We start from the raw sequence: 12,735 nt of genomic DNA, 5'->3' as shown, positions 1-12,735 counted from the left end.
GATTTGTGACCCAGTATGTGGTCTATTCTGGAGAAAGTTCCAGGTGTGTTTGAGAAGAATGAGTATTCTGTTGTTTCAGGGTGGAATGTTCTGTATATATCTATGAGGTCCATCTGGTCCAGTGTGTCATTCAAAGCTCTTGTTTCTTTGTAGATTTTCTGCTTAGATGATCTGTCTATTGCTGAGAATGAAGTGTTGAGGTCTTCTACTATTAACATATTATCATCAATATGTCTCTTTATTTTGGTTAACAGTTGGCTTATATAGTTGGCTGCTCCCATGTTGGGGGCGTAGATATTTACAATTGTTAGATCTTCTTGTTGGATAGACCCTTTAAGAATGATATAGTGTCCTTCTGTATCTCTAACTAAACAGTCTTCAACTTAAAATCTAATTTGTCTGATATGAGAATTGCTACCCCAGCTTTCTTTTGAGGTCCACTTTTGAGGTATGAAAGATCTTTTTCCATCCCTTCACTTTCAGTCTGGATGTATCTTTAGGTTCAAAATGAGTTTCTTATAGACAGGATATGGAGTGGTCCTGTCTTTTTATCCAATCTGCAACCCTGTGCTGTTTTATGGGAGCATTTAGGCCGTTCACGTTGAGAGTGATTATTGAAAGATATGAATTTTTTGTCATCATGTTACCTGTGAAGTCCTTGTTTCTATAGATTGTCTCTGTAAATTTCTGTTCTATATCACTCTTGGGGTCTTTCTCCTTTTATAGAATCCCCCTTAATATTTCTTGCAGGACCGGCTTACTGGTCACATTTTATTTCAGTTTCTACCCGTCCTGGAAGCTCTGTATCTCTCCATCCATTCTAAATAACAACCTTGCCAGGTAAAGTATTCTTGGCTGCATGTTCTTCTCATTTAGTACCCTGAATATGTCTTGCCATCCCTTTCTGGCTTGCCAGGTCTCTGTGGATATGTCTGACATTATTCTGATGTTCCTCCCTCTGTACGTAAGGAATCTCTTCCCCCTAACTGCCCTTAAGATGATTTCCCTAGTTCTAAGATTTGAGAGTTTTACTATTACAAGCCGGGGCGTTGGTCTGTTCTCCTTGATCTTGGGAGGGGTCCTCTCTGCCTCTAGGACACGAATGCTTGTTTCATTCCCCAGATTAGGGAAGTTCTCAGCTACGATTTGCTCAAATATATCTTCTAGTCCTCTCTCTCTCTCTCTCTCTCCACCCCTTCAGGGATCCCAATAATTCTGACATTGGAATGTTTCATGGTGTCATTTATTTCTCTAATTCTGTCTTCATGGATTTTAAGCTGTTTGTTCTAGGCCTCCTCCTGTTTCTTCTTTTCCATCAGTTTGTCCTCTAGATTGTTAATTCGTTCTTCTGCCTCTTTTACCTTAGCTGTTAGAGAATCTAGTTTACACTGCATCTCATTTATAGCATTTTTAATTTCGGCCTGATCAGCTCTCATTTCTGCCCTTAGAGTATCTATGTCGCCATTAATGCTTTTGTCCAGCCTAGCTATTGTCTTCATAACCATTACCCTGAAGTCTATTTCTGACATCTTGCTTATACCCATATCCATTAGGTCTGTGAGAGAGGCCATTGTCTCTAGGTCTTTTCTTTGTTGGGAGTTCCTCCTCCTAGTCATTCTCTTGAGTTGTGGTTGACGGGATGTACAGTTGAAAATATCAACCACAATCCACACAAGGTGCACCCTCTTGACTGATGATCCTGTGCCCCCGTAGAGATCCAGATGTATAATCTTACATCTCAGGCTGATTTTGTGGGTGTTCAGAGTGGCTTGATAGATATCTAGATAAATTCAGGGGACCAGATGAAACGGAGTCCTCCACTCCTCTGCCAGCTCATGACAATAAGGGACAAAGCCCGGATGGGAGCTGAGGAGGTTCTGGCCCCAAAGCCCAAATTCTTGACTCGACCAGACCAGGGCTGCAGGCAAGGAAGTTGGAAGAAAACAGAAAGGTTTTTCAAACCACTTTGGTGAGGTGCATGGGTCTCAATGATTCAGATGTCAGAAAACTGTCCCAGGCAGGTAAGTTGTTGGGCTTTGATGGATTGACCATTAAGAGGTCCTTCTCCAGAGATGTGTTACAGAGAACCACTTCTGAATGCACATCTCATCCTTGCAGGAAAGAGCTGGAATGCTCTACTTAATGTTTTATTATTGGGAGAGTTTTATAATGTGATCAATATTTAGAAAGATACTCCAGTGAAAGTTTGAGGTCTTGGGTGAAGTGTAAGGAAGTCAGATCCTCATTTCAGCTAGGAGCATATTGTAAAAATCCTAGTTAAAGATGGTGAGAGTCTGAAAAGGAACACTGGGGGTGGTGATGAAAAGGACTACAGTTATTTATTTTTGTCAGCAGAATTTTAGGTTCTTTAGGTCTTTTTATAGATCTTTCTTTTGATTTGATTTTATTTTTTTAAAGATTTTATTCATTTATTTATTTAAGAGAGAGAGAGTATGAGCGGGGTGAGGAACAGAGGGAGAGGGACAACCAGACTCTGCACTGAGCACAGAGCCCAATGCAGGGCTCCATCTCATAACCCTGAGATCATGAACCTGAGATCATGACCTGAGCTGAAATCAAGTGTTGGATGCTTAACCAACTGAGACATCCAGGTGCCCCTTTCCTCTGATTTTAAGCAGTAGAGATTCTCTCCTACCTCTTTCTTAGCCCAAATGACACAAATATGTATTAAATCTTCTGTAGCCTGGCGGTGAAGCTGCACTAGCCACCCTCTACAGGTTACTTTGGGCTTCTTGGGGTGATTACTCTGGACAAAAAAACCCCCATATTTTCCATAGCTTGTTACTTACCCAAACTAAAACTCCTGTAAGGGGTAGTGTCTGGTGGGATATCACTATCTGAAAGAAGGTATCTACACCTACATAGTGGGAGGAGTTGACTCTGATAGCACAAAGCTTCCAATCCAAGAGGGAGACCTGAAAGATGGACATATATTGATTTACAAAAGAGCAATATAGATTCTCCTTCCTGGTGGTTGGGGGGATGGGTCTGAAAAATGATTGATTGGGCTATGTTGACTAGTTTTATCTGTGGGTTGGAGGCAAATACAACAGTACAGGATGCCCTGCAGGGGCCTGTGTAGAGGAGGACAAATAATTTTCCCTCTACCTTTCTAGGTTCTTGGCTGAGACACCCCAGTAAAAAAAATAAATAAATAAAAATTAAAAAGAGAAAAATAAAAATTTAATAACATGTATACCTCCTGCATACATGGGAGAGACCCAAGAAAGTTGAGTAACTCCCTGAAATGGCCCAAGCCATCACCTTGAATACCATCTCCAGCTAAAGACAAAAGAAGATTGGGTGGGGTGGGGGGTATGAGAGGTTACCAGGAAAAGCACAGTAAATGAAAGTATGGTTGTTATGCAGATTTAAATCACTGTCTTCTCCATTGTTGAGAGTTTCTGGAGATTCAGTCAACTTCTTCTTGGGAAAGAGAAGGAGACACCCTTACAAATGGAGATTTCCCTTATAAACATAAATGTCTCTTACAAAACTTTTACTCAGTTTTCAGAACTTCTCCTGTCTGCTTTTATTAAAAATAACCAGTTTAGGATAATCCTTATGCCAAAGAAACATATTTTGAGGTAGCAATTCTGCTACGCTTCATCTGTCAGGAATTACAGTATTGAATCTTATTGAGTTAGCCTTAAAAGTGTGGTCTGTAAGACGGTTATTAGAGGGTCTGATTCTTTTACACATTAAGAGTATACTTGTATATAAGAATATGGAAATAAAACAAAAATGGGATTTATGTAACAAATTTAATAGGCTGAGGAGAAAAATTGCAGAGTCTGAAAATAGCAAGTTTTGTTTTCTTGTCCTTGGGTAAACAGATTGTCTGGAAGGCAAAAGGGAGGCCGGGATGGGAAGTTTGTCCTTGAGCTGGCAGACTGACTGGGAAAACAATTACAGTGATTTATGTATTGTCCAAGATACACTGAGAATTCAATTGTGGGAAATATTTTACATGCTGTCTCGAATGATGTTGGCCAGTGTCTCTCTTGGCACCTTCACCTTAGTTAACCCATAATTGCACTATTTGCCACCTCAGAATTCCTCATAACATTTAAAGTTTGGAAAGGGTGTTGTGAATGTGGTAATACCTGAGTTGAACCCTACAGGATAATAAAATTTTAAACATCACATATAGAGTATAAGAGTTTTTTTTTTTTTTTTTTTGGTCTGTGAATAAAGAGGAAAAATGAGAATGTGAATCATGGAGAATGTTAAAAATACCAAGAGTGATATAATGGGAATGAACCTGGAAGGACAGGTTAGAATCTTTGTATGGAAGGCATTACATGGGAGCTGAAGTATTTTGATCTTTATCACACATTCTGTGAAAGCCATTGTAAAGTTCTGAGGAGAGAAAAGAGATCATGTAACTTGTAAAATGCTTTGGATGTCAATAAAGCATAAGTAAGAGGTGAGATATAGAAGACAAGGAGACAATTATAGTCCTGAACTACCCCAAAGACAATACTTCTTCCTTGTGTTTCATAAAAGGTTAGTTATAAGCGAAGTTATGAAATAAGGCCAACTAAATATAATGTCTCTTCTCTGTATTTCAGCTTCTCGGTACTTTTTTTTTTTCAGTACTTATTCTTTAATTGTTTCCGTTGCCCTTTGGTTATTGTGGCCCTTATTTGACAAATGTTATCAGTGTTCAAAGTGTCTAGACCTTTCTTGAGTCCCAGTTTATATGTCAAGCTTGCCCATATGGGTCATCTGCTGTACTCCCTTTTACACTAAACTTGGAACCTGCTCTCTAATGGACAAAAGTCCATCAGGAGTCAAATAATTGGTAAGTAATCATAATTATTTTACTGCCTAAAGTGCAGCATTTAATTCATTACTTATCAGCTTTGGAGGTTGAATGGCAGAGAAGTGGTTTAACCTGCCTGAGTTGACTGAACTGGTTTTATACTCAAATTACTTAGACCTCAAACTCCAAACTGAAAAATCTGCTGCTCTTACTTTTTTTAATTTAAGCTTTATTCTTTTTAATCAAATGTAGACTTTCATACAGATTAAAAAGTTAAATAGCTCTACAAGGCTTAGGAAGGAAAATAGCACCTCCTCATCATGCACTTATTTTCCACTCCCTACTTGTAGTAGTTGTAGTTGATCTTTTTAAATCTACATTTCTCCAAATACTATGCATATGTTGCTGTTCTTGATTTTTATTTCCAGTTTGGAGTATCATGCATTGACTTGCCATTACGGAAGATGAAATCTTAGTTCTTTTTCATCGCCACCATCTCTGCCTTGGCTACCTGGGCACATTAGAACATTTCTTGTGTCCTCTCCCATCTTATAAATATAGTTCTATCATAACTTTTTATTAAATGAGTATATTGGGAAGCAGGAAAATGACTATTAATGGTTAAGAGCCCGAAATCAGGTCTTATGGGTTAAAATTCTGGCTCTGGTTATAGTCAATCATTCTATGCTTCAATTTCTTCACCTGTAAAATGATGACAAACAGTACATATACATTATATTATTTTGTGAGGATTATGGGGGTTAATACATATGTACATACTGTATATAAAACATGTATGTTACATGTTAATCTATATATACATATAGATTATCTTATCTCTCATGTTAAATCCAATGTAAATCACATATATTTCCTATATCCCATGTCTTATCCTTTCTTGGTTTACTTCCTCATTTTGGGAATGCTTTCTTTCTGAAAACAGATACAGAAGAAGCACATTTCTGGAGACCTTCCATATCCAAGTTTTGTCTTGTGCTACCCTCATACTTAAATAATAGTTTAGCATAAAATTCCAGGAAGAAAATAATTTCTCTTAGGATTTTAAAGATTTTTTTTTTAAAGATTTTATTTATTTATTTTACAGGGAGAGACACAGCGAGAGAGGGAACACAAGCAGGGGCAGAGGGAGAGGGAGAAGCAGGCTTCCCGCTGAGCAGGGAGCCCGATGCGGGGCTTGATCCCAGGACCCTGGGATCATGACCTGAGCTGAAGGCAGACGCTTAACGACTGAGCCACCCAGGCGCCCCAGATTTTTTTTTTTTTTTTTTTTTTGAGAGAGAGAGCGCACATGAGCAGGGCGAGGGGCAGAGGGAGAGGGAGAAGCAGACTCCCCGTTAAGCAGGGAGCTCCAGGAGGTGGTGGGACATGCAGGGCTCCATCCCAGGACCCTGGGATCATGATTTGAGCTGAAGGCAGATGTTTAACTGACTGAGACACTCAGGCGTCCCTCCCTTAGGATTTTAAAGGCATAACTAGCTTTAAATAAAATCTGACTTCCTTCCCACATTTTCTGTATCCTTTTTATGAGACTCCTAGTATTTGGAATTTGGACCTCTAATTTATATACCCTGGCCTTCTTCCTTATCTTTTTGCCTTGCTACTTTACTTTCTAAAAAATTTCAACTGTCTTCTAATATTTCTATTTAATTTTACCTTCCTCATTCTCTCTCTCTCTCTCTCTCTCTCTATATATATATATATATATGGTCCGAATATTCTTTGGTTGTAGCTATTTTTGTTTCACGGCTGCAATATTTTCTCTTGTTTCTCTGAGGATATTAATGATAAATTTTTTGAGGCTGTAATTTCCCTAAGTAGTCTTTTTTTTTTTTTTATTCTCTTGAAGTTGTTGTTCACTGTTTGCTTCATATCAGATCTTTCCCTCAAATCCTGACTCCTTACTGTCTGCTTGTATTTAAGAACAGGGCACTAAAAAGCTCATTTCAAATTCTGTATGCATGCAAACCCAGCTGAGCTGCCAGAATTCTGGGCACAGATTAGGAGGAAGAAGGTGGGGGATTCAAGTGTGTAAATTTTGAATCTCCCCCTCGCCCAAGCCCACTCCGTTTTCAGTGCACCATCTTGGATTGAGCCTGCTTTCCCCTTCTGCCACAGTTCATAGACCTTGTTTACCCAGTAAATCTCCTGTCTGTACAGGGAATAAGGAGAGACGATCACGTGGTTGTATGGGGCAAGGGAGGTAGCCTGGGGGCAAAAATGCCTGAGCCTTTCTCTCTCAGTTCTTTAATGAATAATGGACTACTTTAGGTATCCCTACTGTCAGTTTAGGATTTCCTTTCTTAAGTATGTTATTTGTCACTTGTCACTCTTTTTATACTCTAAAACGGTTTTCTATTTTCTCTCTCTCTTTTTTTTTTTTTTTTTGACTTTGTGGGGTTTTGACTTCCTTTTTCTTTTTGCAGTCTGTATTTATTTCCTCAGGCTGTAGGATTCTGACACCAATTGCCACGTGTGGGTTTTTCCCCCATACCAAGCAATTCTCTGACACCAACTCAGTGTCCTTGGAATTCAACTCAATTCTGATACTATAGTCATCTGAGAGGAGAGGCAAAACTGAAAAAGAACAAAAGCCTTTATTTGGGGCCTCAGAATTGCAATTTGGGGAGCACAGACTCAGGTAGAACCCAAATAGTATCCCACTGAAGGGATGAAATTGTCACCGGCTAGATCCCAAGACCTGACTTTCACTGCCCACTTCCACTAACTTTTGTCTTACATTTTTCCTTGAGCTCTTCTTTCTAGCTTATCTCTTAACTCAGGCAAATGAAACCACCCCTCAGGTGATGTTGCCTGCCCTGACAAGACCTCCTATAGCTCAGACCACCCAGACCTTTTGAGCTAAACTTGTGCCTACACAGATGGACCAGGGAATAACCCCTGGAATGACTGAGAATTGCCTTTACATCATTATAATACTAAAAAATAATAATAATAAAATAAAAATGAAAAAAATAAGATCTCCATACAAGGAGGAACCTCAGTCTCCTTTACATAATATATAATGTATGTATAGGCACATGTTTCCTTAAGGCACGTGTGTGACCTTATGCCTGCCTCTACATATTATAACAAGGCTTCCTTATCTAAATATCCAACCTAACCTTAAATAAAAGGAATCCACTCACCTTTGTGAAGGAGTCACAGTCTTTGGAAATTATTCTTTGTGATCTCCTTATTTGTGCAAATAAAGTTTATTTTGTGGGACAACTCATCTGATGTATCCGACTCACTGAAGAGAAAACTCACATTGGTCCGGTTATAAAAGCAAGGGGTTTTTATGAGAAAGAGGAAAGGCAGCAATTATATGACCTGGGTAAAAAAAGACAAATAAAATGTCAATTGGCACTAACCGGCTGAGCTGCTTTTGTTTACACATTGATTGACTATTCCGTTGGCGTTAGACGAAATTATTCTTGGTATGCGTTACCTAACTATCTTCTCTTCAGAAAGTCTGCAATCAAGTCTTATGATCAAGATAACTCTTGTCCTGTTGACTTTTAAGAACAATTCCTCGTAAAAGAATTGTTGCTTCTGGCCCAGTTCAAGAGTCTTTTTGCCCAGTTCAAGAATTCATTAGCCATTTGTTTTAGAAAGGAGAATGGAGCTTTTCTCAAAATGGAGTCTCTCATGTCCCCAAGTTTCATACAGTTTTATTATCTACCTGGAAACAGTGTCAGATCCCACAGGTTAAGGGCTCAGTCCTACAAGACTGCTCCCCTCATCCCCAACTTCAGATGCTAATTGCAAATCCAGATTGTCACCTGAGCTTCTATAGTTTGGAGGTTCTGAAGACCTCCTCCTTGTGTGATTAATTTGCTCCAGTGGGTCATACAACTCAGAGAAACATTTTACTTATGGAATTGATGCACAGAGCAAGGTATGTGGGAAGAGGTGCAGAGCTTCCATGCATTTTCCAACCATGCCACCAATCCAGCACCTCCACGAGCTCAGCCAACCCAGAGGCTCTGAGAACCCCATCCTTTTGAGTTTTTATGAAGTCTTCATTACATAAGCATAACTGATTAAGTCATTGGCCGTTGGTGACTGAACTCAATTTCCAGCCCTTTCCTCTCCTCGGAAGTGGGGGAGTAGGGTGGGACTGAAAGTTCCAATTCTTTAATCCCTTGGTTGTTTCCTCTAGGAATGCCCCTAGGCATTCCAAAAGTCACTCACTAGCACAACAAAATACATCTTTATTGCTTTCCTCACTTAGGAAATTCCAAGGGTTTTTAGGAGCTCTGACAGGAACTAGTTAAAAGACCAAATATATATTTATTATTATGAAGTACAATATCACAGACTTCCATAACTAAGTACCACTAACTGGATGATTTAAACACAGAAATATATTGTTTCTTAGTTCTGGAGGCCAGACATCTGAAATCAGGGTATAGGTACAGTTGGTTAGTTTGAGGGCTGTGAGAAAAACTACTTCACGCCTCTCTCCTACCTTTCGGTAGACTCCTACATTTTGGCTTGCAGATGGCATTATTCTCATGACTTCACATACTTTTTCCTTTATGCATGTCTGTCCCTATATTTAAATTTTTCTCTTTAAGAAGGACACCAGTCATATTGGATTAAGGCCTACCTTAATGGCCTCATCTTAATTTGATCATCTACAGAGACCCTATTTCAAAAGTCACATTCATGGATACTGGGGGTTAGAAATTCAACATCTTTTGGGGGGATACGATTCAATCCATGACACTGTTGCTTTAGGAAAGTTTCAGGAGACAGCAAAAGCAAATACATTTTTTTTAGTCTACCATCTTAAATTTTAAAATCTACCCTTTGTTCTTTTGACTATGACATACTCCGCATTTTTTGTCTTTATTTTGTATCCAAAGCACTCAGGATAGAAACACAAGTAATGTTAGAGTTGGTGGCAGTTAGTTCAGTTCTAACAGGATAACTGGAGGCCAGCATAGTGGAAGTTATGGCTAGCTATAGGGAAAGTTAGAGGCCTACCCTGGCAGCACTTCACAAGGAGCCAGATCAAACTAGACAGGTCCAAGATGGCGTGTGCCATGACAGGAAACCCTTGACCAAATAAGGAAGAAAAGGTGTAAAACCCTTCTTCCAAGAAATCCCTGCCCCAAGTAATAAGTATTCCACCCCTTTGCTAACAACTGCCAATAAAAGATAGAAACCCAAACACTGGGGTGCTCAGCTTTCTCTCTCTCTCTTGAACTCACCTGTTCTCACATCTCGAGTGTACTTTGGTTTTAATAAATTTTACTACTTTTGTTGCTTGTTAGTGCTGTGTCTGTCCTTGAATTCTTTCTTGTGACATGACCAAGAACCTTCCTGGACATCTTTGGGCTGGGTGGGGTCATGGCCCTAGGGCCTGGAGTCTCCCTAGTTCACTGGGCAACAATAATATGCCATCAAATAGCACATAGAGTCTACTGGGAAAGACTACCTGAAGCTAAGGACTTAAATGCCATTAGAACTCCCTCTAACTCTGTATCTATCGCTCTATATCCCTACTTATATATATCTTACTTCTCTGAATGTCACTTTCTTTGTCTTATCTCATGCATTTGGACTGCATGAAATTAAAATGATGGCTATTGTAAGCCTCTGATCTTATATCATCCAACTTCATCACCAGAGAAGAGCTTACTTTGTAAAAAAAGAGACAAGCCCCAGATGCCTGGGTGGCTCAGTTGGTTAAGTGTCTGTCTTTGGCTCAGGTCATGATTCCAGGGTCCTGGGATTAAATCCCACATAGGGCTCCTACTCAGTGGGGAGCCTGCTTCTCCCTCTGCTTGCCACTGCCCCTGCTTGTGCTCTTTCTCTCTGACAAATAAATAAAAAATTAAAAAAGGAGAGAGAGAGAAAGACAAGTCCCAAACGGAGTCACTTGTGCTAAGCCCACATCACCATAGACTAAATACCTAACCTAATTGCAGTTTCAGCTTCTCCCAGGAATATGACCTTTCACCAGTCAATCTGGAACTACCCGGTTAGCACTAGTGAGGTAATCAGCCTGATAGGCCCACTACCTACTCTCAAAGGAAGGTGACCTTGCCTAAAGTAAACCCTCTATGCAAGAAACTTTCTTTTTCTGCCTCCTTCTGCCTATAAAAGCCTTCTACTTTGTATAGCTCCTTGGAACTCCTTTCTATCTGCTAAGATGGGATGGGATGCTGCCTGATTCATAAATCATCAAATAAAGCCAATTAGATCTACAAATTTACTCATTTGAATTTTGTTTTTTAACACTTTTCTTAGTTCATATGTGAGAAATTTTAAGGATTCTGATTAGTCTTGTGTAAGTCATGGGGCTTCCTAAATAACCAAGGCTGTCAAGGTTAGTGGGCCCCACTAGAGGTATCAGTGTGGGAGGAGGAGTTCCCCACAATCCTGTATATGTCCCCCAAAACAATGAGAAGTAATGGCATTGTGTTAGCTAATGTACATTATAAGCACTAAGACAAAGATAAGAACACAGTGCTTTGGAAGTGCATTGAAGAGTTACAGAACCCAGGCAAGTGAGATGAAAAAGATTTCCTGGAGAAGGTGATGCCTGAACTAAAGAATGATTTACAGGAATTAGACAGAAAGCAATAGGAAGAACCTTTGAGACTATCCAATGGCCAGAAACAAGGGCAGTATAGGAAAAGAAGTAGTTTAAGTAACTTTGTATGCCTGGAACATAGAGTGCAAAATAGGACATGGGTGAATGTGAGGCCAGAGAAACAGCAGGCTGATCATAAATGCTCACTTTTTCTAAGGAATTTCCACTTTTCTTAAGGACTAGGGAGAATCTCTGACCACTGAATGATATTTAAGAAGAGAATTGATGCAATGAAATATGACTTTGTTATATTTATTCTGGCATCCGTGAGCTTTTTCTCTCTGTCTCTCTCTCTCTCTCAAGGACAATATTAAAGACTAATTAAAAAATGGGTTTGAGTAATATTGGTGGTTTAAAAAACCTGCCCATAAATTCTTTAACACTTCTCCCATCTGAGGGCGGTACTACTGTCCTCTCCCTTTGATGCTGGGCGGGACATTGTGATTGCCTTGAGGAATAAAATGAGGCAGAAGTGTCACATCAGAGCTTAAAAGAGGTTTCGGGGCGCCTGGGTGGCTCAGTCATTAAGCGTCTGCCTTCGGCTCAGGTCATGATCCCCGGGCCCTGGGATCGAGCCCCGCATCCGGCTCCCTGCTCAGCCGGAAGCCTGCTTCTCCCTCTCCCACTCCCCCTGCTTGTGTTCCCTCTCTCGCTGTCTCTCTCTCTGTCAAATAAATAAATAAAAAAACTTAAAAAAAAAAAAAAGATGAGGTTTCAAAGGCCATGTGCTTTCTGCTGATTTGTTTTGGGAAATTTGCTCAGAGAGCCTTCATCTGCCATGGAAAAAGCCTGCCTAACTTGCAGCCGCTATGTGAAAGACCCGTGGTGAGACTATGAAGAAAAAAGGTCTTGGGCAACCACAAGATGAGTAGCACATTCCCTGATCTCACCTCCCTAAAACCTGCTTCTATAGCCCTAGGGACTGGGAACTACGTGCTGGGAGGCCATCCTGGAGGAAAAGGCTTGAGAATAGTGCATCTCCAAAGCAGATCAAGGATGTTATGCCCCAAGGCTGTACTTTAGAGTGTGATTAAACAAAAACAAAGAAGGGGGGCTGCTCACAGAGCATCATCATGGCAGATTAGTCCAAGATAGCTTTAGTCTGGTTCATACACATCCCCTTAAGGAAAGTGACCCTGCCACAAACAGTCCTCTCTTTCCCGTAACTTTTTTGTCCCACCCTCTTCTGCCTATAAAAATCTTTCATTTAGGGGGTGCCTGGGTGGTGAAGTGGGTTAAGCTTCCGACTCGGTTTTGGCTTTCATGATATCAGGGTCGTGAGACACTGCTCATCGGGGAGTCAGCTTGAGATTTTCTC

Source organism: Zalophus californianus, chromosome 9 (genome assembly GCF_009762305.2).
Source record: "Zalophus californianus isolate mZalCal1 chromosome 9, mZalCal1.pri.v2, whole genome shotgun sequence".
Taxonomy (NCBI): Eukaryota; Metazoa; Chordata; class Mammalia; order Carnivora; family Otariidae; genus Zalophus; species Zalophus californianus.
The sequence above is the reverse complement of the archived record's forward strand: the minus strand, read 5'-3'. Positions refer to the sequence as shown.